The sequence below is a fragment of the Prionailurus bengalensis genome, chromosome A2, assembly GCF_016509475.1.
Source record: "Prionailurus bengalensis isolate Pbe53 chromosome A2, Fcat_Pben_1.1_paternal_pri, whole genome shotgun sequence".
Classification (NCBI taxonomy): Eukaryota; Metazoa; Chordata; class Mammalia; order Carnivora; family Felidae; genus Prionailurus; species Prionailurus bengalensis.
The window spans coordinates 16092176-16114866 of NC_057348.1; the positions used below are offsets into that span (position 1 = coordinate 16092176).

Here is a 22691-nt window from a genome sequence, read left to right on the forward strand (position 1 = left end):
GTAATATCTACTTAAAGAAAAAAAAAAAGGAACCCAATGTTTTCACAGCTAGGTTTTTGCCTAACCTTTAAAGAATAGATTTTTTGTGATATCGCCATTTTTTGCAGCTCATAGAAATAGATGGGAAACTTCCTAATTAATTTTGTGAAGTCCGCCTGTTATAAAGATAGCGTCAACTATGTATGAGTGTCACTTTCAAGTTCGTAATGGTCCAAAACGTGACTAAAGAAAATTCAGCAGTGCAGAAAAAGAATAATAATAACAGTGATGTTATGTAAACATGAAAAGGTGGCCCAAATTAGGACCCCTCTTCTCTTAATGCATTCGATTGGCAAACTAAAGAACAAAAACCAGGGGCCCCTGGCTGGCTCAGGTGGCGGAGGGTGTAGCCCTTGACCTCAGGGGCATGAGTTCAAGCCCCCACACTGGGTGTGGAGATTACTTAAATGAGTATATAAATAAAAACTTACCAAATTTGGCTATTGCTGAAAGTGCTGTTATAAACACTGGGGCACGTGTGCCCCTATGAATCAGCACTCCTGTGTCCTCTGGATAAATTCCTAGTAGTGCTATTGCTGGGTCATAGGGTAATTCTATTTTTAATTTTTTGAGGAACCTCCCTCCTGTTTTCCAGAGTGGCTGCACCAGTTTGCATTCCCACCAGCAGTGCAAAAGAGATCCTCTCTCTCCGCATCCTCGCCAACATCTGTTGTTGCCTGAGTTGTTAATGTGAGTCACCCTGACCGGTGTGAGGTGGTATCTCATTGTGGTTTTGACTTGTATTTCCCTGATGATGCGTGATGTGGAGCATCTTTTCCTGCGTCTGTTGGCCATCTGGATGTCTTCTTTGGAAAAGTGTCTATTCATGTCTTCTGCCCATTTCTGTCCAGCCACTGATGAATGGATAAAGAAGATGGGGTTTATATATACAATGGGATACTACTTGGCAATGAGAAAGAATGAAATCTTGCCATTTGCGAGCACATGGATGGAACTGGAGGGTATTATGCTAGGTGAAATAAGTCAGTCAGAGAAAGACAGATAGCTGTGTTTTCACTCATATGTGGATCTTGAGACACTTAGTAGAAGACCATGGGGGGAGGGAAGGGGGAAAAATGGTTACAAACAGAGAGGGAGGGAGGGAGGCAAACCATAAGAGACTCGTGAATACAGAGAACAAACTGAGGGTTGATGGGGGAGTAGGGGAGAGGGGAAAACAGGTGATGGGCATTGAGGAGGGCACTTATTGGGATGAACATCGGGTATGGTATGTAAGCCATGAACCAGGGAAATCTACCCCAAAAACCAAGAGCACACTTTACACTCTGTATGTTGGCCAATTTGATGACAAATTATATGTGTGTGTGTGTGTGTGTGTGTGTGTGTATCATCCCACATCCCAAATGGTAAAATATTAAAACTAAGCCAGTAAGGTTCAAGAACCACATATAGATGTCTGCCACTATCATTATAATTTAACCTTATCTTGGGGGCCTGGGTGGTTCAGTCAGTTGAGTGTCTGACTCTTTTTTTTTTATAATATTTTTTTTTCAACGTTTTTAATTTATTTTTGGGACAGAGAGAGACAGAGCATGAATGGGGGAGGGGCAGAGAGAGAGGGAGACACAGAATCGGAAACAGGCTCCAGGCTCCGAGCCATCAGCCCAGAGCCCGACGCGGGGCTCGAACTCACGGACCGCGAGATCGTGACCTGGCTGAAGTCAGACGCTTAACCGACTGCGCCACCCAGGCGCCCCGTGTCTGACTCTTAATTTCAGCTCAGGTCATGATCCCAGCATCATGGGATCAAGCCCTGCATCAGGCTCCATGTTGAATGTGGAGCCTGCTTGAGATTCTCTCTCTCTTTCCTTCTGCCCCTCTCCTCTGCTCTTCCTCTAAAATAAATAAAATGAAAAAAATTTTAATAAATAAATAAAATAATTTAGTATTATCTTAGAGGGTCTAACAAATACAATAAGTACAACAAGAAAAAACATGGGTAACCCTTTGCATGTTCATATACCCAGAAAACCCAAGAGAAAAAAAAAAAAACAACTTCTAGAACACACGAAAACCAATAGCTTTTCTTTATGCTAGCCATAGTGGCCCAGGAATTCAGACGCTTTAAGAGAAAGATAAGCCTATTTGATTATAGAAGTCTTTCAAATTTTTGTAGAACAAAGTAGGCCACAGCAAAGTCAATGTCACAATAATTGTTTGGAAAAACATTATATTTGCACTGACATGGCCAATAAAGCATTAAAGTCGACACTGTAGAGCGTTCTAAAAAATCTGTAAAAGAAAGATAAACAACTCACAGAAACATGTGTTAAAAGTCACACCTTGATGAGATAAGGAATTAGTCTTTATACCACAGTTAGCAGGTGCCCCCCCACCCCCGCCAAATGGTGGCTTCTAGCAAAGCAACTGTGCTAGATCATCTCTTAGATTACAACTCTGCTTTCAACGCGTTTTAAGAATTTTTTTTCTCAACGTTTATTTATTTTTGGGACAGAGAGAGACAGGGCATGAACGGGGGAGGGGCAGAGAGAGAGGGAGACACAGAATCGGAAACAGGCTCCAGGCTCTGAGCCATCGGCCCAGAGCCCGACGCGGGGCTCGAACTCCCGGACCGCGAGATCGTGACCTGGCTGAAGTCGGACGCTTAACCGACCGCGCCACCCAGGCGCCCCTCAACGCGTTTTAAAATACACTAATGTGATATCATAATAAACAGTAAATAAATAATATCAAAAATAACAATACAAAGGGGAAAGTGTATGTACCTCCTTTAAACCCCGCCCGCACCACCTGAAATGAGATGCCCTCCAATGCCGGTCTCCTATCTTGTACCAGTCTGTCTTCACTGTGAGGGAAAATGGGAAACTCTGGGGACCACCCGTTAGGTCTCTGGAGCAGTGTTTTCTGGCTCTGGCTTGATGACACCCCCTGTGAATTCCAGTTCATCCACACGGGGCCCTGCGATCCTGCTGAGCCATGGAGGACGCTCCCCCCACCTTGCCCTGGGTGTTCCCAGCTTTCTTGATACTCACAATCCTTTGGTGTGGCCCCAAAGGACAGATCATCTGGATTTGGGATACACATTTGGGTGGTGTCAGCAACCTTGGCCACCAGCCATTTGGGTGGAATCGGAACCTGGGTCAGGACATCCTCGTGGACACTGCGTGAGATGCCCCACGTGACATTGCTTCAGGTGCAGCTCAGGGGCCCCTGCTCCAGGCCAGTCCCCACTTCCTGCCATTATGGGTTGATCCACAGATGCCAACTGGGGCCACCTGGACACTGCCTGTTGACATGGGGTGAAGTGAAAGGGTAAGGGTCCGTGAGTTTTTAAGCTGCGTCCCGGTCCCAGCCCATGTGGAGAACCTCCATGACCAGTCCCCTTCCTCCTGGAGGCTGGGTGCGTCTTCCGCAGAAAGCCCAGAAAGTGACAAGAGGGACGGCAGAGGCCAGGTGTGGTAACAACGGAAGGGGGTTAACAAGGGGGGGATGGGGAAGGCATGAACAGCCTCTGTGCCCTGGAGGGGGGGGGGTGCCATGACAAAGGAAGGTGGGGAGTCTCTCAGGAAAACTGACAAAGCCAGGTGACATATCCCGGGAGCGAGTGGGCGTGGAGACTGACAGGGGACAGGGAGAAGTAGACTTTCAGACAGCAGGGAGGGAGATGAGTCACAGAGATCATTCAAAACCTGCAAGAAGGAAACGACTTCAAGCGCTTGAAATCAAAGGTTGTTAGTTTCAATCGTTCTATAGAAGATAAGACAGAAAGGCGAAGACCAAGAGGGGATTGAGACACAGGAATTGAAACTGAGGCCGCCTGGGGCAAAGATGCTTTCTTCGAAGTGCCCTTCAGGCCGTGAGACCCTGAAGATCCACTGGGCTGGTTTTATGGTTTTCTGATAGCTCTCCTGGTGCCCACCAGACATTAGCAAGCGATGTCCGCTGAGCTACGCATTATGAGATGCACTGGGGAGAAGAGCTACTCCCCCACGTGAAACCATCAGAAAGCAATAAACAACAGTGCTAACTGGCCGGGGCCTCACTCTTCAGCGTGAGGTCGGCGGCCCAGCACCATCCACGTCCCCTGGGAGCTTCTCGGAAAGGCTGCATATCAAGGGCTGCCCCAGACCTACAGAATCCGAATCTGCACTTTAGCAAGATCCCCAGACGGCGGGCAGGCACGTTAAGGTTCGAGAAACACGGACAGGCGCTAAGGCAGAGTGCCTGGGGTTGAGGTCCCACCGAAAGCTCCGTGGACAAACTGGGTGGGCGAACCTCGGATCTGGAGGTCGAATAAACTGAATAGTGCTGGATTGAGAGAGTGGAGGCAGCCCTCGAGGCCCGTTTGCACGCTTCACACGTTTGAACCCAGGGGGACAGGTCCGTCCGGCCTGCCCTCCCCCCGCCCCCCCCCCCCAGCCACACACACACCCTGCAAACTTCTCTGAGATGTTTGAAGGCAGGAAACGGCTCTGGTTATCAGACGTGAAGCAATACTGGGGAGCCATCTTCACAGCACAGATAAGGAGCAGGACATCAAGCCCCCCAGCCCTGCCCAGTCACAAGAAATCAATCACCCAAGACTTACTAAAATACAGATTCCTGAAATCTTCCCCTGAAAATTCAGATTTAGAGAGGTTTGGTGTGTGGCCTTCCATCCGACTTTTTATCAGGAGCCCCAGGAATTTCATACTTGCAGGCACTACTGTCTTTTAAATCTTCCATTCATGCCTTGGACGGGACATGTCATTGAGCTCCCAGGAGACACCTGCCCGCCTCCTCTCCCACCTGAGGGTCACATGACTTCCACCCCAGCCTCACCCTCCGGGGATGGAAGGAGAGCCGTGGCTCAAGCTCAGAAAGACAATGAGCTGGAAAGTGGGGTGACCTTGAGAGGCAGCCTCTTGTTTCTATAGAAACTACAGAACTGACCCTCCCCCCCACACACACACACATACACAGAAACTGGCCTGGGCTGCCAAGGTCAAGGCTTCAGACTGCCATCCTGTGCTGGCCGTCCACATTCCAGACGCATGCCCAGGGTTTCTCCAAGAGGCCATGGGAGTGACCTCGCTGCACCAGGCCTCTCTTTCTCCTACACACGTGACCTTCCTGTCGGGGAAATTGGTGAGTGTGGTTGTAAGTAATCTACTTCCTCTCTGCAAAGGTGTCCCAGACTGTTACTTTTGCTTTTAGAAAACTCCTAAAAGACAAATTTCAGCCCATGTAATTCTGAAAGAAGTTCCCTTCCGCACATACACTAAGAACGGCCCTACTCCCTTAGCAGGGGACGGTCCTCTGCGTCCAGAAAGGGGAGATTAATCTGCACACATTGAACGAGGCAGGCGGGGTGGGTGCTGCCCTCCTTCCCCACCTCGGAACACCCAGTCCTGAATTGCGCGTCCACGGGGCATGGCCAAGCTACGCGGAGGAGCGTTTCATTCTAGAATGGCTCCTTCCGGCTCATGGCCGTTAGGTCCTCCGTAGATTTTGTTTGAGGAGGTTGATGACGTTGACATTGCCCCGGTAGCTGCTGTGGTGGGCGCCATGAGGCACTAGTTAACAGATGCTGCAAGAAAAGCAGAACAGGAGGAAGACAAAGGGACTCTCCGGTACCCTAGAAGCTCTGGAAGCCAGTGGCTTGCCGTGAGATTTACGGAGCCTTCAGTACGTTGATGGGGGGACTCTCCGAGGAGGAGGGCTGGTCGACGGGGCTTCCCAAGCTTACTTAGCCTCATTTTTTGTAAAGACGTTCTTCTGTAAAGTACTTCGAAACCTACTTCCCCATGCCCACATCTTCTCAAAGAAAACCCGTGGAGACATTCCTCGCCTTGAATCCGGTACAACCTTGCCTGATATTGGTGAGTCCTGAGAATCTGAAACTAGAGGCATTTCGCTCGTTTCTCTTGGCTGCAGGACCGGGAGCCAAACTGTCAGAGCACCGCTAGCAAGGGTGTGGAACCTCGGAGCACACACCCCCTGTGGCCCGCAAATACCCTCTGTGGCCCGCAGGTCACCTCAAATCTTTTTGCAAACACAACACGCACCAGAAAACGACAACACCGCAAGCCCGGGACCCATAACCTGTGACTCACAGCTCCAGGCCTTTGTTTCTAGATAACCAAGATGTACCAGAACAAAGCCCTGAACGTTGGGGGCCAGACACCGGCCACAACAGGACGAAGCACCCCGCCCTGCTCCACCTGAGTCCCTCCCACCTGCACACGACAGAATCCCAGCCACAAGGGGTGGCTTGACTGGTTATGGCCGCGTCCTGACCAGAATCACGGTTAGCCAGGAAGGACGGTGGGTTTGGGCAGTCAGCTGGGGTGGGAGGTCTGCCGTATCAGGGACCGCCTCTAATGCCCGAGGTGAGTCCAAGATGCAGAAAGCAGGTGGACGGACAGGAAGGGGAGCAGCAGGGCCCAGAGGGTGGCAGAGCCCAAGGGTTAGGCAGAGCCCCCTGGTGCTGGGAGTCCCGCCGACACAGCCTCAGCTGTCAGACTTCTTGGCACATCTCCTTGGCCGTAAAGAGTCACGCCCCCCTCCCAGGACAGAGCTCATTCACTGCCTTTGCTCTTCAGGGGTGTTTCTGAGACCCCTCGGGCAGCCCAGGCTCTCCCTCCTCCCAGTCCTGCTTCCTGCCCTTCCTTCCCCCCAGGTTAGCCCTGGGGAGTGGGAGGGGAGGCACAGGCTGAACCAGGAACAAGCCACGTCTTTCCTTTTCGCTCAACCTAACAGGCCTCTCTGCTGAAGTCAGGGCACATTTCTGAGGCCCCGAGCTGGTGCTGGGAGTGCAGGGGGTGGGCGGATACAAACACCAAGTGTCACCACCCCCTCTTCCCACTCAAGGAGCCCACAGGCTCAGGCTCATGCAAAGGGGCTGCGAAAACATGCGGGAAAGATACCACACAAAACACCGTAGGACAAACATAAGGTCCAGCGATCGCCCTGGGGAAGGTGTTATCGCCAGTGTGGACTGTGCGGGGACAGGGATTAGGAAATCGGGAGGTGCTTCACGGGGGAGGGAGCCTTGGAAACGGCATCGGAGGAAGACAGGGCAGAACAGCACTCCAGACAGGGCCGTGCCCGGAGGGTGGCGACAGATCCAGCCGGGCCAGAGTGGGAAGTGAAATTGAGCACCAGTTAAGAACACGAGCTTCTGAGTCAGACGGCGGGGGGGGGCTCGCCTCCCAGCTCTGCGGCCTCTGAGAGAGGGACATGGCGAGGGTTACTTACTTCTGACGACCACGACTCTGTCATCTGTAAAATAGCAAGGACACGTCCCTGCTGCAAGCCGAGCCATCCCAGCCTGACGGCAAGACCCGGGCTGTGGACAGATTGGTGACTGCAGGGCGGTCCGCCGACAGTGAAGCTTCTTGTATTCCCGCTTTTAGATAATTTGGCCTTAAAACTACCTGGGGTATTGTCTGTTGGGGAATCGCCCTCGACAGGCCCCCTGGGAGAAGAACCATTAGGAAAGAAAATACGGTTCCCCCAAGAAATTGTGCGGCCTTACGTTTAGCCCTTGCCATCCCCTATGGAGACTCCTCTACTTACAGGAAGGATAGCCTCATGCCTTTGCCAGCAAAGGAGGCCAATAAAGGAGACAATATGGATTTGAAAGCCTCACTCGGGCAACTAAGGAGTGTATCTCTGGGCACAGGTGACTTCAACCCCTAGACCCACCTGGCCCCCCCGGAGGCATTCCAGATGATGACTGAACTTAGTCGGTTAAGCTACAGAATGGTTCATTAATTCCTAGGTGCACTGTCTCTCTGAGAATGTATGAGGCATGGGTTTCTAAGGCTTTTTCGGCCCCTTCCTGGCACCTCGGACTGAGGCAGACACATTGTTCTTCTGGCCTCATGTGGTTAGGAGGTCATGTCCCTGTAACTGACCTGAGAAATGGAGGGCCTTTCCTGCAAACCGCGAAGCAAGTGCTTTATAGACTATAGATAATTACAGATACACGCAGATACGCAGATACAGATACGCAGATGCATAATGGAATAATGAGAGAAATTAATCAGTAATCAAAGGGCATGCGGGAACATTAGGAGTAAATCGCCACGTTACCTCTTAAAGGCTGATGACCCACAGGAACATTTTTAAAATCAGGTAATGTTAGAAAAACATAGATGACGTATGCGACGAGGAAGTCACTGGCAAATGTAATGCCCCGTTCGCTGCAAGAAGTCGGCCAGTTCAACACACTGCTGTGGCCTGTGTTCATTTCTATTTTAGTTTTGGTTTTTGATTTTAGTGTTTTGATTTTTAGTTTTTTTATTTTACTTTTGTTTTATTTTCACCGACGCCGTTCTTCCTTCGGGAACCCCTGGTTGCTGGAGCCGGTCTCCGGCGCGTCCCCTTGTCCCCAAGGGGTTCTTGTGGGGATCAAGTAGTTATAATCTGCAGAGCAGTGCATAGATGCCTGGAACAGCATTGGCCTCACTGATGATCATACAAGCAGAAATACTGATGACATGGCCATTTAAGCCAGTGGTTCTCCAAGTTAGGTTCCCACAGCAGCAGCCCCCTGATAACAGGGGGCTTGTTCAGAGATGCAGATTCTCGGGCTCCCACCCCAGACCTACTGAGTCAGAAATTTTAGAGGCGGCACCTGGTAGTGTATTTTAATCAGCCCTCCGGGGAAACTGAGGTGCACTCAGAACTTGAAACCTGCTGGTTTGAGCCAACAGAGGAATAGATTTTAAGGATATGGGGGGGGCCCTTCGGGGGATCCGAGGGCAGAGGTAAAACAGGACCTCGAAGGGGCGCCTGGGTGGCCCAGCCGGTTAGGCGTCCGACTCTTGATTTCCGCTCAGGTCATGATCTCTCGGTTCGTGCGTTCGAGCCCCACATCGAGCTTTGGATTCTCTCTCTCCCTCTCTCTCTGCTCCTCCCCCACTCACGCTCTCTCTGTCTCTCTCAAAATAAACTTAAAATAAAACGGGTAGCCAAGACGGGAGCCCAGGGCAACAGGCGCCTCCGCTCTCTTCTTGCCCTCCACTCCACTCCTCCTGTAGCTGCAAAGGAGGATCCTGTCTGTCTCCTTCCACCGGCTGAGGGTTTCTGCCACACAGAGCGGCCAGGCCGAAAGAGGCTCACCGCTTAGCCTGGGGTTCTAGGTCACTATGGAAACACCTCACCAGCCCCGCCAGAGGCCGACTGAGGCACTGGATCCGAGCACAGTGCCCCTTCCCCACTCCCCACCCCCCACCCAAGTGGATGGGAGTGTGAGTCCACGGGGTCTCCGGGGCTGGGAATGCCAGGCAGGTGCATGGGGAAGAGGTCAAGGCGAGGGAGGGAAATTTAGGAGTTACGGGCTTTGCGCCCAGTGCTACCGAGCAGGGGTATCAGCCACATGCTGTTAGAAAACCAGTCTGGGCCTCCCCCCTGCCCCACCCCAGACCCACGGAACCAGAAACTCTCCAGTGGGCCTGCCGGGTCGTGCTTTACAGCAAAGACAAGTCAGAGAACCGCTGTCAGAGCGGGCTCAGAAAAGGTGCAAAAACCCCCGTGGATGAGAGAGACGAATCATTTCTATAACCTTGTCCATCTTTCACCCCACTTCCTTAGAGTCATAACGAAATTGGCAGAAGAGAAACCAGAAGAAAAAACATCCCGGGTGGTGACTCCGCCTTCACTTTTCTCGCCTTAACGCCGTGTGCAAAGCACGAGCCGACTTCCCAATTGCACCCTCCGACCAGCAGGGCTGGGATAGAGCCTGATCTTTCCTCTGCACTTTCGGGGAAACCGAGGTCCCCAGGGGTCACATGCCACGGCCGATGTCTCGCATTCATTGACAGAGGCAGGGCCGAAGCTCAGGCCTCCGGGCTTCAACCTCTCATGGTGACAAATGGAACTTTTCTCGGTCAACGAGAGAAGTCACTGAGAAGGTAGATCAGAAGAAGCCAGCCCTCGCGAGGCCTGTGCAAAGAATAGAGAGATACAGACGCAGCCAGTGGCGTTAGCATGAGGGTTGTGTCTACCGTGTCATTATGTGGAATCCCCGACCAGAATTGTCAACCGACATCCACTTTCAAGCCTTAGATCCCACCATTATAATTATTAAGGGCTTTTCATGCACAAGATCCACGGGCGAGCCTAAACCCAGGGCGACCTCAAGATTAGAGTATTCATAAGGCTTTGATGAGAAAGGGAAGGAGAGAAGGAGGCATTTTGCAGAGCCACAGCCAAAGAAAACGGCAGCCCCGAAGTTTTTCGATTTAAATGGATCTGTAAAATATCCAAGAGGAAAATAGCTAAAACACTGCAGAGAGAGATGTGAAAATGATCTGCTTTACAGGCTGACCTTTGTGAAACTGCAGAAAGAAAAATATTCTCAGCAGTTAATGTGTCAGCCTCAGTAAAAGGAAATAGCAAGTCAAGCTTGAATTAGGGTGGCTCAATGTGGCCTGTGTGGGGTGCAGAAAGAGGTGAACAAACAAAAAACAACCAAAAAGTTTAACAAGGATAAAAGAGGAAGCAGACTGAACCGAAGCAAAGACATCTTTGGTTGCTCTCACCTCTGGGTTTTAGCAGAGGACGGGAAAAGGGGTGGGCAAGGACAGTTGCACAGGTTGTGCCCTGAGCAATGCTGGAACTTGATGTATATGTTTATTGTAACTACCTGGCACCTCATTTATTTAAAAAAAAAATGACTTGGGTTCTTTTCAAATAATTCCTGTGTTTTCTATATAAAGTCCCTAACTTAGGAGATACAACCAGCCATTTAGACTCACTCTCTTGCTGCCAGGATGTGATAGAACATTGTGAGTGACCAGATCTGCTCTCAGGAAGAGGTACCAACTATATGGCAGCATTTTTCTACTTCTGGAGCTGGAGTCAAAACTCTCCTTACTATTATTATGATTTTTAAAAATTTCATTTTGTTGGGGTGCCTGGGTGGCTCCATTGGTTAGGCGTCCGACTTCGGCTCGGGTCATGATCTCACAGTTCATGAGTTTGAGTCCCACGTCAGGCTTTGTGTTGACAGCTCTGAGCCTGGAGCCTGCTTCAGATTCTGTGTCTCCCTCTGTGCCCCACCCCTGCTTGCACCCTGTCTCTCTCTCTCTCTGTGTGTTTCTCTCTGTCTCTCAAAAATAAATAGGCATTAATAAAAAAGATATTTTTAAATTGCATCTTGTTTATTTCTGCAACCAATATTCTCAAGGTCTCTGGATTTGCTTTTTTTTTTTTTTTTTTTACCTCATTCCAAGATACCTCCAAGCTCTACGTGATGCGGAATGGTCAGACCACTTCACTCTTAGAAATCCTTCTCAGGGGCCCCTGGGTGGCTCGGCCAGTTAAGTGCCCAACTTCAGCTCAGGTCATGATCTCACGGTTCATGAGTTCGAGCCCCACGTCAGGCTCTGTGCTGACAGCTCAGAGCCTGGAACCTGTTTAGGATTCTGTGTCTCCCTCTCTCTGTGCCCCTCCCTCGCTTGTGCTCTGTGTCTCTCTCTCTCTCTCTCAAAAACAAATACAAACATTAAAAAAAAAAAATTAAGCAAACAGAAAAAGTGGCCTCCTCACTTCCACAAGGGACAGGAAAGGAAGGCTGCTGGCCCCGGGAGAAATTGGTTTCCCACAAGTACACACTGAAGGGAGGCGACCTGTTTGCTGTTGGAAAATCTCTCACCTACCCCATTGGCAGTGCGTGGGGGTGAGGCCAGGGCTATGCACCTGCTTAGTTAATATCAGTCATGTGGCCTGCGGCTATATCCGGGATTTGACCCCTTCGCCCCACCTCCGTTGTTACTTTCCCCTAACTTGTTTCTCCACTTCTGTGTGCCTTAACAGGCTATGCCCAATGCGGCTGCCAGAGTGACCCCATTAAAACATCAGTCCCGGGGCGCCTGGGTGGCTCAGTTAGTGAGACGTGTGACTTTGGCTCAGGTCACGATTTCACAGTTTGTGGATTTGATCCCCACACCGGGCTCTGCACTGGCAGCACGGAATCCACTTGGGGTTCTCTCTCTCCCTCTCTCTCCCTTTCTCTCTCTCTCAAAAAACAAATAAACCAAAAAAATTTTTTTAAGAGGATTTTTAATCTTTACTAATCAGATGGGTGGGAAATGTCAGCCCAATACTGTTTCAGTTTATATTTTCTTGACTATGATGGAAACTTAGCATAGTTGCATGTTTATTGACCATTTATATATCAGTCTGGAAATCCACTGGGTAGAGGGGATATTTTAATAATTCCGTTTCTTAAAAAGTTTATTCTGTTTTTATATTTTTCAGGAGTTAATTCTGGCAATGGTATGATTTTCTAGGAAACCATCCGTTTTGTCCATATTTCCAAATGTATCGGCATAAAGCACTCCAGGTTATTGTCTTATGATGGTTTTTCTCTGTTCTATGTAGGTATATATTTTGTGGTGGTTGCTAATATTGCTAATTTGTGTCTTTTCTTCTCCCCCCCCCCCCCACTTCATTGTCTTGCTAGAGGTCGGAAAATTAAAACCAAATAGCCTCAGGTCAGATTTGCCACCAGATGAGTTATGAACTCAAGTTTCGGTTTTCAGAATCTTTTGGGTTTCAGAATTGGAGACCTCATGGCTGCTTTCATTTCCATGCAACTCTTATTACTTGGTGACTTTTGTTCTGCTTTTATTTTTAAATCATGGTACATTTAGAAACATATTTGGGGGGTTCCAAAAACATGCTTTTGTGTGTTTTTTTGAATTTATATAAAGATTAAAAAAATGTTTTAAGTGTATTTGAGAGAGAGAGAGTGCAGGAGGGGCAGAGAAGGAGAGAGAGAGAGAGAGAGAGAGAGAGAGGATCCCAAGCAGGCTCTGCACTGTCAGCACAGAGCCCGATGTGGGGCTTGAACTCATGAACCGTGAGATCATGACCTGAGCCAAAATCGAGAGTCAGACGCTTAACCTGCTGAACCACCCAGGTGCCCCCTTTAAATTTTTTTTTAAATGTTTGTTTATTTTTGAGAGAGAGAGGCGGGGGAGAGGGGCAGAGAGAGAGGGAGACAGAATCTAAAGCAGACTCCAGGCTCTGAGTTGTCAGCACAGAGCCCGAGGCCGGACTTGAACTCACGAACCATGAGATCCGAGCCGAAGCCGGATGCTTAACCGACTGAGCCACCCAGGTGCCCCAAGATGGTTTTTGATTTAATAAACTGCAGTCGGGGAATGCGGTGTGTGCGATACCATTTTGTTCATATTTGCTAATAACTCTATTATGAACTTGTACGTGGTCAACTTTTATCAAAGTTCCCTGTTATATTCTCAGCTTCAGAGCTCCCCAGCTGGTGAACCATGAATGGGCTGTGTATGTGTCTCAACCCGTGGATTTCTTCAGTGCTGGACACAGATGGGTGGGGCCTTATCATGAGCAATCTCCCCTGCGGTTCCTGGCAGACAGCCCCTCATCCAGGAAGTTCGCCTGGTAACCCCCATGGGCAGCAAGAACACGACCTCCGCGCAGCCTTTGCATTCTGTGGTCATGGGCTGGGCCCCCGCCAGGAGACATCTCTGGGGGCCATCCACGACTCCAGCCAGCTGCAGAGCTCCTGGCTCCCCATCAAGGGCATGGGGGTCTATGGAATTACAGGACAGCTTGTTCATGGTCCAGGTGCCCAGGATATGGGGAACAGCCAAGGCCTCTGGTTGGTAGAGGTCGGGGGCCAGGCAGTCTCCATCTGCTTATTTGTGGCATCCAAACCGGCTGCAGGGGTGACTGTTCTGACAACGAATGCATGATTCGTAAAGCGGAGTTGCACCAGGTTTTAAACTCGTAGCATAAAGCATCTGGCTGCCTTTGACAGTTGTGTGTATCTCAGTATGACAAGAAACGTCAACATGACATTTGTTAACGAAAGCCAAAGAACGACTGGATTCCTCAGGTATAATTTCAGCTGTTGCACAAGTTGGCATCGTTGTGAACATTTTGCTTTCATTTTTTTTTTTAATATTGTTTTGAGAGAGACAGAGGGTGGGCAGGGGAGGGGCATAGAGAGAGAGGGAGACACAGAATCCGAAGCAGGCTCCAGGCTCCTAGCTGTCAGCACGGAGCCCGACGCGGGGCTCGAACTCACAGACCGCGAGATCGTGACCTGAGCCGAAGTCGAACACCCAACCGATTGAGCCACCCAGGCGCCCCTGCTTTCATTCTTCTTACCTGCTCGAGTGAAGAAAGTTTCTCACTGATGGTGATAAGAATTTGTAATTATTGTCATCAAAAATCCTGCTCTGCAATGCGTCCAGCAGCCTCAAGCAGAAATGATGAGAAAAGCTTATGTCTATAGGAGCAACCTCATTTCTCATTTAAAAATGGGAAGATACTTTGTTTATAAAACTTATAAAAAGTTAATATTTAATCCTTCATAATACTTACACCCAATGATTATAATAAGATCATTTTTACAGTGTAGAAATCAAGTAATAAAAATTATAAAATAAAATTAGAAGAATACCTTCTAATCAATTATATAATTGTGAATTTTACATTGCTCATTGTAACTATAATATCAACAAAATGAAAATTGCTTTCTTAATGGGTCATTCCTGTAATATTATTTAGCGTTCTTTTCTTAATGATTTTGCCTTAAATTCTATTTTGATCTTCTACCTCAGCGTTTTTTTCTTTTCTTTTGGTTACTTTTTTTCCAGGGTAAGCAGTGCCTGACAATTTATGAATCTTTTTTTTTTTTTTTTTAAGTAGTCTTCCGACCCAGCACGGAGCTCCGCTTGGGGCTCGAACTCACGACCCTGAGACCGAGACCCGAACTGAGGTCAAGAGTCAGACGCTCAACCAGCTGAGCCTAATTTATGTCTTTTGATAGTGATGCCAACCCATTTACTTTTTGCCATTTTTTTATGAGTATTGATATGATCAGACTGACTCCAGCCGTCCTATTTTGTTCCCGTTCGCCAGCTTTTCCCTTTTAGCTCATTCTTAAATCCCCTTCCCCATCTTTAGAGTTTGTTTCTTTCTCCTCTGATGTTTTTGGGAGCTAGATACGATACTTAATTCTCTTTGCAGTTCCTCCTATGTTTCTATTTTTTTGCAGTAAAACCACCTATTTTTTTATTTTAAATTTATTTTGTTTGTAATTCAAGTTAGTTAACACACAGAGCAGTATAGTTTCAGGAGTAAAACCCAGTGATTCATCACTTACATACAACACCCAGTGCTCATCCCAACAAGTGCCCTCTTTAATTCCCATCACCCATTTAGCCCATCCCCCCCCCACCTCCCCTCCATCAACCCTTTGTTGGGTTTTATTTGTTTCTTTGTTAAGAAACTTCCAAACTTTTTTCAGGATGGCTGTGACATTTTACTGTAGTGTCACCAGCATTTGATTTGGGCCGATCTGATAGGTATTTAATGATAGCTCATTGTGACTTAATTTGCATTTCCCTAATGGGAAGCAATATTGAACATCTTTCCATGTGCTGTTTTTTTTTTTTTGCCATCTGAATATCCTCTTCGGTGAAATGTCCATTAATACCTTCTGTTCTTTTTTCTTTTTTCTTTTTTTAAATGTTTTTATTTTATTTTTGAGACAGAGAGAGACAGAGTATGAGCAGGGGAGGGGCAGAGAGAGAGGGAGACACAGAATCCAAAGCAGGCTCCAGGCTCTGAGCTGTCAGCACAGAGCCTGACGCGGGGCTCGAACTCACGGGCTGTGAGATCATGACCTGAGCTGAGGTCGGACACCCAACGGACTGAGCCACCCAGGCGCCCCAACTTCTGTTCTTTTTCAAATTGGATTGTTTGGTTTTCTACCACTGACTTTTGAGAATTCTTTGCATATTCTAGATGCTAGTCCTTTGTCAGGTACGTGAGCTGCAAATATTTTCTCCACCCTGTAACTTGACTTTTCATCCCCTTAAGAGAGTCTTTTGCAGACCAAAAGTTTTTAATTTCAATAAAGTTCAATTTACCGAGTTTTTCTTCTTCTATGGATTATGCTTTCAGTGTCAAGTCTAAGAACTCTGCCTAACCCTAGATCCCAAAGATGTGTTTAATAGAAGCCGCATTGTTTTATGTTTAACATTTAAGTCTATGATCCATTTTGAGTTGATTTTTGCATAAGGTAGGAAGGGCTTTTATTTATTTATTTTTGGACTTTCTGAGCATTATTTCTTGAAAAGTTTGTTCTTCCTCCATTGAATTGCTCTCATGCCTTCGTCAACAATTAGTTGGTCATATTTATGGGGTCTATTCCTGGATTCTCTGTTGTGTCATTTATCTATGTGACTATGTTTCTGCTAATTCCATACGGCATTGATACTGTAGCTGTATAATTAGCCTTGAATCTAGGAGACTGATTCCTCCCTCTTTATTTTTCATTGTCAAAAGCATCCCAGTTAGTCCAGTTCCTTAATCTTTTCATATAAAGTATAGGATAATCTTGTTTATATCTACAAATAACCTGACTGGGATTTCGAAAGGAATTGCATTAACCCTGTAAGTCATTTTGGGGCTGATGGAGGTCATTACTATGTTGAATCTTCTAATCCATGAACCCAGTTCATTTATAAAGATCTTTTTTTGATCTCTTTCATCAGCATCTTCTTGTTTTCAGCATATACACCCTGTACACGTTTGGTTACTTCTACCTAAACATCTCACTTTTGAACAACTGTAAAACGGTATGGTGCTTTTAACTTTTGTGTCCACATGTCCGTTGTTAGTATATAGAAACACAATTGAAATTTATTTGCTTATCCGGTATCCTGCAACCTTGCTGAACCCACTCATTACTTCCAGGAGTTTCTTTAATAGGTTCCTTGAGATTTCCTAGTAGACAATCAAATCGTCGGCAAATAGGGACAGTTTATTTCTTACTTTTGGATCTGTATATTTTTTATTTCCTTTTCTTGCTTTATTGCACTGGGTAAAAAGATATCGTGCAATGCTGAATAGGAATGGTATGAGTGGGCATTCTCAAGAATGCCTTTTGTTCCTGACTTTATTGGAAAAGCATTAAGCTATCCACCATTAAGTATGATGCGAACTGTAGGTCTTTTGTAGCAGCCCTTCATTAGTTGAGAAAGTTTTACCCTATTCCTGGTTTTCTGAGATTTTTTTCCACATATGCGTGTTGAATTTTGTTAAATGCTTTTGTGAATCTATTGATAGGGTCATGTGCTTTTTCTTTTTCTAACCTGTTAACATAGTGGATTGCACTGATTGATTTTCAAAGATTAAGCCAGCCTTGCACAGGGATGCAAGGCTGGCTTAATCTTTGAAAATCAATCAGTGCAATCCACTATGTTAACAGGTTAGAAAATGTAGAATTGTTTTTAAATATTGCTGAATTCTATTTGTTAATATTTTGTTAAGGATTTTTTACGTCTATAATCATCAGAGATATTGGTCCATAGTTATCTTTTATTGTATTGACTTTTTCCCGGTTTGGATATAAAGGTAATTCTAGCAATATAAGATTATAGCTGTTCCCTCCCTTTCTATTTTTTGACAGAGAATGCATAGAATTGGTTTTAATTCTCCACTGAAGTCATATGGACCCAGAAGTTTCTTTTCTGGGGAAGTTTTAAAATTATTCATTCGATTTCCTTAATAGTTATAGGGAAATTCAAATTATCACGTTCACCCTGGGTGAGTGGTCATAGTTTGTGCTTTTGAAAGAACTGGTCCATTTTATTTAAGCTATGAAATTGATGTTTGTAGAATCTTCTGTGCTATTTTTGCTTTTTGTTAGTCTTACTGGAGGCTGTCAATGTTATTGATCTTTTAGAAGAACTAGCTTTTGTCTCAATGATTTTCTTTATTGTGTTTCTCTTTTCAATTTCTCTGATTTCTACTCTTATTTCGACTATTTTCTTATTTCTTCTTGCTTTGGGTTTACTTAGCTCTTCTTTCTCTAGCTTCCTGTAGTGGAAGCTTAGACAAGTGATACGAGATTTCTCCTCTTTACTAAGATAAGCATTTAGTGCTGTAGATTTCTCTCTTGACCCTCCTTTAGCAGTGTCCCACAGATTTTGATATGTTGTGTTTCTTTTTCATTGAGCTCAGTATATTTTTTATTTTCCTTGAGACTTCCTTTTTGATGCAGGGATTTTGTAGAAGTACATTGCTTAGTTTCCAAATATTCGTTGATTTTCCTGTTATCTTCCTATTTTGATTCCACTGTGGTCTGAAAAACACATTCTGCATTATTTCAACTCTTTTAAATTTGTCGAGGTTTGCTCTACGGCCTAGGACATAGTCTACCTTCGTATGTGTCGTGTCGATGCTTTAAAAAAATTGTATCCCATCAGTTCTCTAAATGTCAATTATCTCCTAGTAGTGAGTAGCGTTATTACGTTCTTCCGTAAACTTGCTGATTTTCTGTCTGGTTGCTCTATCAAGTGTTGAAAGAAGGATGTTGAAATCTCCACCTATAACTGTGAATTGATCTATTTCTCCTTTCAGTTCTATCAGTCTTTGCTTCACTTATTTTGTGGCTCTGATTTAGCACATACACATTCAGGATTTCTCTGTTTTCTTGGTGTAGTGTCCCTTTTATCATTCTGTCCTCTCTGTCCCTCTTGGTCTGTTAACGTCCTCCTCTGTCCTGGTTAATTTTCTTTCTCTGAACTCTGCTTTGACCGATATTAAGATAGCCATTATTGTTTCTTTTGGCTAATGTTTGCACCATATATACATTCCCGTCCTTTTGCTTTCAATATACATGTGTTGTTGTATTTAAAGTGAGATTCTTATGAGAGCAGATAGTTGGATCATATTTTTTTAAAACATGCCTATCGTTGTGTTTTAATAGGTGTGTTTACACCATTTACATTTAATGTAATTATTAACGTGTTACAGCTACCATTTATTTTTATTTTCTGGATTTTCCTCTTTGTCATTTCTCTATTTTTTTTTTTAATTTTTTTTTCAACGTTTATTTATTTTTGGGACAGAGAGAGACAGAGCATGAACGGGGGAGGGGCAGAGAGAGAGGGAGACACAGAATCGGAAATAGGCTCCAGGCTCTGAGCCATCAGCCCAGAGCCCGACGCGGGGCTCGAACTCACGGACCGCGAGATCGTGACCTGGCTGAAGTCGGACGCTTAACCGACTGCGCCACCCAGGCGCCCCTCATTTCTCTATTTTTTAATCTGCCTTTCTGTGAGACATTTGTACATTTTTTTTTTTTTAGAATTCCATTTTGATTTAGCCATAGCGTTTCTGATGAGATGTCTTTTTTTTTTTTCACGTTTATTCATTTTTGAGAGACAGAGAGACAGAGTGCAAGTGGGGGTGGGGCAGAGAGAGGCAGACACAGAATCTGATGCAGGCTCCAGGCTCTGAGCTGTCATCACAGAGCCCGACGTGGGACTCAAACCCACAAACCGTAAAATCATGACCTGAGCTCAAGTCGGACGCCCAGCTGAGCCACCCAGGTGCCCCAAAGAGATCTCTTTTTGTATAGTTTCTTTTTTTTTTTTTTTCGGTAGTCATTCTAGTTATTACCCGTTATATGCATAACAGCAGAGTTTACTGGTACTGACATTTCAGCAATTTAAATGACATGTAGAAACTTCCTTTTACTTCCCTTTATCCTTCCCCATTTATATTTAAATTGTCTTAAATATTTCCTCTCCATATTATTTCAAGCCACATCAAACAGTGGTTCAATTTCTGCTGCAAGCATCAAACATTTAGGAAACTCAAGATCGAAAGGAAAATGTATTTCTTTTACCCATATTTTTACTCTTCATTGTTCTTGCCCTTTTTGACATTCTAAGATTTATTTTATTATTTCCTTTCTGTTTAGGTGGTTTGCTGGTAACAGAATCTCTCTTTACTCTCATCTGATAATGTCTTGATTTTTCCTTCACACCTCAAGGCTATTTCCACTGGGTATAGAATCCTGGAGTAATAGTTGTTGGTGGTGGTGGTGGTGGGGGTGGTGGTGGTGGTGTGTGTGGGCATGTGTGTTTAGCACTTGAAAATGTCGTGCCACTAACTTGGGCTTTTCTGATTTCTGATGAAAACTTCACTATCATTCTAATTGTTTGCCTCTTATAGGTTAATAAGTCTCACAGCTGTTTTCAAGATATTTTCGTTGTCTTTAATTTTCAGAAGTTTGACAATAATGTGGTTTAGTGTGGACTTGGGGGAGTTTATCTTGTTTTCAATTTTCTCAGCTTCCTGAATCTGTGGGTTTCAAACTAGGCCTCTTGCCAAGTTTATAAAGCTTTCACCCATTATGTCTTTGAGTACTTTTTCAGCCTCACCCTTTGTCCTCTCCTTTTGGGACTCTGATGACATGAATGTTAGATTTCTTTTCTTTTCTTTTCTTTTCTTTTCTTTTCTTTTCTTCCCCCCCCCCCCCCCCACAGGTTCCCGAAGCTTGGTTCTTTTTTCTTTTTTTCTAAATATTTTTTTCTTTTTGTTGTTCAGTATAGGTTATTTCTATTGTTAATTCTTCAGATGCACTGAGCCCCCCACCCCCGAACTGCCTTGTTCCTTCCATTATGCTGTTGAGCCCTCCCAGCAAGATTTCATTGTTGTTGTATTTCTCAGTTCTAAAATTTCCTTGTGGTTCTTCTCTGTATCTTCTGTTTCTTTCCTGAGTTATTTGACTTATTCATACGCTTCGAGTGTGTTCATCATTGCTTATTGAAGCCTGTATACGATGGCTGCTTGTAAATATTTGTATTTCTAACATCACTGCCATTTTGGTGTTGGAAGCTATTGACTATCTTCTTTTCATTCAAGCCGAGATTTTACTGCTTTGTGGTACAAGGGACTGCCTATCGAAAGCTGGACATTTTAAGTCGCATAGTATCAGACGCTGAATCTTATTTCAACCATGTGTGTTCGCTGTCTTCCTTTGACACTGCTCTGGTAGGAAAGAGGGCTGCCTTGTTACTGACAAGGTGAGATCTAAAGGTAAGATCTACTGACAAGGTAGAAATCTAAATTTTTCACTTGGTTGGTCTCCATTGACACGCAAGCGGGAAGGAGGACTCTTATACTGCTCGGTGAAACTGGGAGTTCCTACTAGGTTTCTGCTAATACTATTCTAGATGGGAGGGGTGGGCGTGCCTCATTACTGTTCTCCCACTGACATCACATTATCGCTGGACCTTGTTAGTGATGGATGGTGGTAAACGTACTGCCTTCCCACTAGCTTTCCTCTGACACCACCCCAGCGGGGAGTGGGAGGTGTGCTTTTTCACTGCTGGGTGGGAGCTGAAGTCCAGGCTTTTCACATAGTCTCCATCGACCCTGCAGGGAGGAGGGGGTGAACTTCATTACCACGTGGTGGTCGTGGAAGCCCCTGCTTTCTACCTGACCTTCTCTGTCACCATACCGCTATGGGAAGAGGTGAGAGGTTTGGCCAGTCTTGTTACAACCTGTGGAGGGTGAACGTGTATGGTCCCCACTGGCCTTGGAGGGTATGGCTGGGGTTGAGACCACAGCCTTTTCTGTGGTGTTTGGCTGGAGTCGAGCATTTAAGTGTCTAAACGTTTTTTTTGTCTTTCCAGTCCTTTGGCTCGAGAGAGCCAGCTTTTGTTGGAGCTATTTTTTGTCTGCATCTGTTGTCATTTCCAGGTTTCTAGCTTCCTCAGCACCCGGGGACATAGGAGACACAAAGAAAAGCCAGAGAACTCTCCGCTGTATTATTCCTTGCAAGTTCGAAGGTCTCAGGCTGGCCCGCTGTCTTCTCTCCACCTTTCAGAGTTTCCCTATGCTTGTTTAATATATGACGATTGGGGTTTTACTCGTACTTAGGGGGAGGAACAGGGAAAAATACTTTTTCTTCATCTCCTTGGAACTTTCTGCTTGTTTACTTTTACGCCTCTTTCCCACAGCTAGCCTGTAAGGCTAGACTGTAAGTTTTTGTAGACTTTTTCATTTCTGCCCCTACCCTCTGACCTAATTTCCCTGCGATGAGTTCACCATGCTTATGAACTTCTGGTTTAGCCCCTCTTGTGCATGCTTAGGCAATAACCTCTCAGTTTCACCCCACTTGCCCACCCCTGGTTTTGTCGTTGCTTAATCCCTTGGCCCGTCGCCACCCCCCTCCTCTGGCAGAGCAGCCAGCTGATCCACTACAAGACGATGTAAATCCACTAACAACAATTCACGCCACACCAGCCCCATTTCCCTTTTTTAGAGAAGTTACTCAATTGTTAAGTCCAGGAATGCCTGACGAACCTCCATGACAACAAGGTATCTGGTAAACTTTCTGCTGCCGACTATGTATCTTGGCATCTGGAGGCTCACGAGAAATCTTTTTCTTTTAATTTTTTTAATGTTTTATTTTATTTTTGAGACCGAGACAGGGCATGAGCGGGGAGGGGCAGAGAGAGAGGGAGACACAGCATCCGAAGCAGGCTCCAGGCTCCGAGCCGTCAGCCCAGAGCCCGACGCGGGGCTCGAACCCACGGACCGCGAGATCGTGACCCGAGCCGAAGTCGGACGCTCAACCGACTGAGCCACCCAGGCGCCCCGAGAAATAAATTTAATTGGATTGGGTTGAGTAGAGGCTATGGAATAGCTTACAGGAGAAAAGAAGACTGACTGGGTCAACACCGGTATCTAACAATAGGTGATTAATAGGCTAACCTTACTGTCGAAGAAGGTGTTTAGGGGTAAGTTAAAATGCATCATATTGAACTATTTTCTAGTCAATGATTTGTTAGTTCCTTGAATGAGAACACTGAAGCTAT

At 46.0% G+C, this 22691-nt stretch overlaps 1 non-coding gene across 1 annotated transcript; it reads right to left on the reverse strand.

Moving 5' to 3' along the window:
* Nucleotides 1-22382: 22382 nt before the first annotated feature.
* Nucleotides 22383-22467, reverse strand: TRNAR-UCG. Its single transcript has one exon. It is a non-coding gene; the product is annotated as a tRNA-Arg (tRNA).
* Nucleotides 22468-22691: the final 224 nt, after the last annotated feature.